Here is a 4,976-nt window from a genome sequence, read left to right as displayed (position 1 = left end):
AATTTTATTAATTACAATTTGAGGGACCTGCCTGACAACCCAGCACTATATGTAACCCTGTAACGTTCAAGGACACCATAAAAACCTGTACGTGGGGGGTACTGTTTTACTTTGGAGACTTCGCTGCACAAAAATATTAGTGGTTCAAAACTGTAAAACATATCACAACGATGATATTGTCAGTGAAAGTGAAGTTTTTTGCATTTTTACATTTTTTTTTTTTTTTTACACACACACACAAACGCCACTTTGACTGACGATATAATTGTTGTGATACGTTTTACTGTTTTGAAACACTAATATTTGTGTTCCGCGGAGTCTCGCTAGTAAAACTGAACCTCCCATGTACGGGTTTTATGGTGTTTTTAAAAGTTAGTCAAATATGAGGCTTGCATTTATTTATTTTTTACATTGAAATTTGAGATTGGTAATGTTGACTTTGAGACCGTATGGTAGCCCAGGAATGAGCATTACCCCTATGATGGGATACCATTTGCAAAAGAACACAACCCAAGGTATTGCAAATGGTGTATGCCCAGTATTTTTTTAGTAGCCACTTGGTCACAAACACAGGCCAAAATTAGGGTTCAAATTAGTTTTTTGCATTTTTCGCACTAAAACAAATATGAACGCTAACTTTGGTCAGTGTTTGTGACTAAGTGGCTACTAATGAAAGACTGGACATACCCCATATTGAATACCCTGGTTTGTCTACTTTAAAAAAATAAAATGTACATGTAAGGTGTAATTCAGAGATTTATGACATAAGTGTTACAATGTCACTATTTATACATTTTAAAATATATATTTTGAAACGGCAATGTCCTACTTGTACCTATCGCCCTATAACTTGCAAAAAAAAAAAAGGCTAAGAACATGTTAACATTGGGTATTTCTAGACTCAGGACCAAATTTAGAAAGTATTTAGCACAGGTGTTTTGACGGTTGTAGATGTGTAACAGATTTGGGGGGGTCAAGGTTAGAAAGTTATTTTTTTTTTTTTTCTTTCATCAGATTTTATGAAACAAATTTAGTCAATTATATATGAAAATAATGGTATCTGTAGAAAGACCGTTTAATGGCAAGAAAAACTGTATATAATGTGTGGGTACAGTAAATGAGTAAGAGGAAAATTCTATATCAATATCTAGGATTTATTTTTGGAAGTTAAAGGAAAAAAAATTGCATGGTGGAAATTATGGTTTTAAACAAACCACATAATACAAAACCACTAAACTATATATTATAATCTATATATATTATAGTATTATATATAATATATATGTATTATATATAATATATATATATATATATATATATATATATATATTCCCGAAAGAGTGCACTCAAAGGACTTGTATAAATTACAAATAAGTGCTTTTATTGAGCAATTATATGCAGAATATGCGGATCAAGTCGACGTTTCAGTCCAAACGGACTTTTATCAAGACATGTTGTTTTATGTTTTTTTGTTTTTTTTTGTTGTGGTTTTTGTGTTTGAGTTATTTCCTAAAGTGATAATCCATGTTTAAAATGGAATGAGGCAAAAATGTGATTCTATTTTGCATATGCCCACCCAAAATCCTTTGCGGTTGTAACATCACTGCAGAGTTGGGATTTCTGTGGGAAAAGCAAGTCTTATGGCTTGACTGGTGTGCAGATTTTTGTTTAGCATTGTATTAATAAATATATATATATATATATATATATATATATATATATATATATATATATATATATATATATATATATATATATATATATATATATATTAGTAAGAAGCTCCCCTAGGTGTTGCAGAGTTATTTCCTGAAGTGATAATTGTTGAGAATTCAAAGTGAATTTCAAATTAAAAGTCAGTGATGCCAAGCTAAAAGCATAGAACTTCCATATTAGTAAATAACCCAGTTGATCATTTCAACACCAGTATCTGTGGATATTAGCAACAAACTATATTTTTCACAAACCTATTGAACTTTAATAGTGAATTTCCCAGGACATGTGTGTGTCTGTTATACATCAAATGCCTCAGCATTTTGTTCATCTGCATCCCTACAGTATAGCAATTCCTAACATAACATTGCAGGATTGTTGAGGAACTTATGGGGTCAAATTGGAGACTTGCCTCTTCTCACTTCCCAGAGCAGGAATTTATAAGTGACCTGTTGTAACTTCCAGACAATTAACAGCCCAACTTCTAAATTAAACACACTGCAATAAAAGCTGTGTGAGTTGCATCCAGGGGAGGTCTGGTTAGGTCTTGATAAACAAAAGTGATTTAACTTATAAATGGTAGAGAATTGAGCAGTGAGAGTGTAGGGACATCAACTATACAGCAAAATCTAATTTTTTTTATTTATTTTTAAAATGCATAGTGACCAAGGCTCTTTGGAGATGAAATGCGTTTGTAACCAAGCAGTACTGCTTCATTGTGAAGCAGCCCAGTAATAGCCTAGTATGCTACTGTCTGTACTGGGCTCAGATTGCCTACAGCCTTGCACTGTGGCACAACAGGCATCATAGTGCTGTGAACACTAACCAGAGTATTCCCATTCTGAGACAGGTTTTGTGTATATATATATATATATGTGTGTGTATATACACACACACACTTTCAGTGCTAAATTCTGAATAGACCTCAAGTGCAGATTACCATGATTCCAAACATATATTAAGCCTTACAAATTGGCTCCCACAGTAATCAAAATAAATTGGAGCCAATCACTGTGTATTGTTGGACTCTCTCTTTCATGATGTTTCTAGCAATGACCCTCCAAGAGGTTTATTTCTCACTTGTGATCCAGAGTTTTCTTTAGATATATATTAAACAGTTTGGAATGTAAGCATAATATTAGACAATGGTCAGCGAACCTCTGACATCATTATTACTGCTCCCTCCCGATCAAGAGAGCCTAGTAGACTGGATAAAATCCAATATCTTTTAAATTAGGAAAACTGACTTATGCTTTAAAAATCAATTCAACTCAATTTTTACATTGTTCTAACAAATGTATGGATTGGAGAGAAAGAAAAAAAAATTCCCTCACCCACCACTCTATTCTTACATATACACCTATCCTGACAACTGATTGATAGAGCAGGAGGACCTTCCAAAAGCAGTTATATTGCTCTAGAATTTGAACATTCACAATATATTTGTACAGTGGTCCACACATGGGTAATCCCAAAAAGTGCACAAGACACAAAATATGTGAACATGTTCTCATGTTAGTTTTAACTAACCTAAGGGTAAACATCTCTTATAGAGAAATATATTCAGTTGGAAATTGAGAAATACAATCCATACCTTCATTGCATTGTTAATATGTGCTCAGCGGGTGTTTCACCATTGTTACATTCACTTCTGATGCTTCCTCACCAGCGCCTTAACTGAGTGACATCAGTCACACAGTTCTTATACTTCTCTAGCCAGTGCACATGTACTTTATGGTAAATTATAAGCAAAGTGAATGAGATGAAGTTCCTCATTCAAAGAAAATTGCTGCTACTCCATAAAAACTAATTTAACAAAGAGGCTGGTGTGTTCTTTCTTTAAATACTTAAAATCAGAGTGACAAGCTTACCTCCTCGGTGCTGGACTCTTCCCAATAATAACAATATTTGCACAGCGGTCCACACACATGGGTATTCCCAAATAGTCCACAAGTAAACATTGGTGGTGGTGGTGGGGGGGGGGGGGGGGGGGGGGAAATGCAGAATTATTAGAAAAAAAATAAGTATACATGGCATCACACTGTAACAGTATTCCTCATCACATGTTGATAAAGCACCAGGAGGGGTGCGAAACACATCCAGAGCTTCACTTACCTTTTTCTGAGTAGTCTTCTTGGGTAGTCCAGTGATTTGGTACATATCTTTTTGATAATATGGTATTTATCAACGACAGATTTTTATATATGTTATATTTGGACTATTTTAGCATTTACGAGGATCGCTGGTCCAGTGTGATGCCATGTGTGCTTATTTCTCCGCCCCCCCTCCCCCCCAAATGTTTACTTGTGAATTATTTGGGAATACCCACGTGTGTGGACCGCTGTGCAAATATTGTGAATTGGTATTTATTATTGGGAAGAGTCCAGCACCGAGGAGGTAACCTTGTCATCCTGATTTATACATTTATTGAAGTATTAAAAAAAAAAATGCCAGCCTCTGTTAAATTAGTTTTTATGGAGTTGCAGCAATTTTCTTTGAATGAGGAACTTCATCTCATTCACTTTGCTTATGAAGGTATGCATTGTATTTATCTCAATTTCCAACTGAATATATTTCTCTATAAGAGAGATGTTTTGCCTTTAGATGGTAGGGTTAGTTAAAACTAACATATGAGAACATGTTCACATTAAAAACCAGTAATAAAGGTTAGAACATAACAAGTAAATTTAATATAACCTCCCTTTAATACTATCTGCATGGTGCAAAAAAGATTTAAATCTGCTTAAGGCCTCTGTATTACCTTTGGCAACATTTATACAGAGAGCTAGCAACACCTCCAAAAGCCAGCTAGAGAGGGGAGGAGGAAGTGTTGCAACGAGGGTGCTCACAGTGTCATTATTTGCTCTTCTTTACAAAAAGTACAGATATCAATAGCAATTGACCTTGTTACCCCCCCAGTTACACCACATGTCCTGTTACTTCCTGGTTTGGTTAGGTCATTTGAGCTAAGCTCAAGACGCAGGCAATTGCTCATAACTCCTACCTTGCAACGACTTCTCATTGACCTGCATTAGGAAGTATGTTATTGGACAACCACAGAAAGTCTGGGTGGGGTTAGAAGGGTGAGTGCTTGCAAAGGCTTCAGACAAGAGACCGGTAGCTTTTGCAAGCTGTTCTAGGTATGTACCCTTAATTGAACTAAATACATGCATGTTTTCATGCAGTAGGTCTACTAAACAGTTGAGTTTTTTGTAAAGTGGGCTGTCACTTTAAAGTGCACAAAGTGAAAGTCACGTGACATT

The sequence above is a fragment of the Pelobates fuscus genome, chromosome 2 (assembly GCF_036172605.1).
Source record: "Pelobates fuscus isolate aPelFus1 chromosome 2, aPelFus1.pri, whole genome shotgun sequence".
NCBI classification, from domain to species: Eukaryota; Metazoa; Chordata; class Amphibia; order Anura; family Pelobatidae; genus Pelobates; species Pelobates fuscus.
This window is presented reverse-complemented; position numbering follows the sequence as displayed.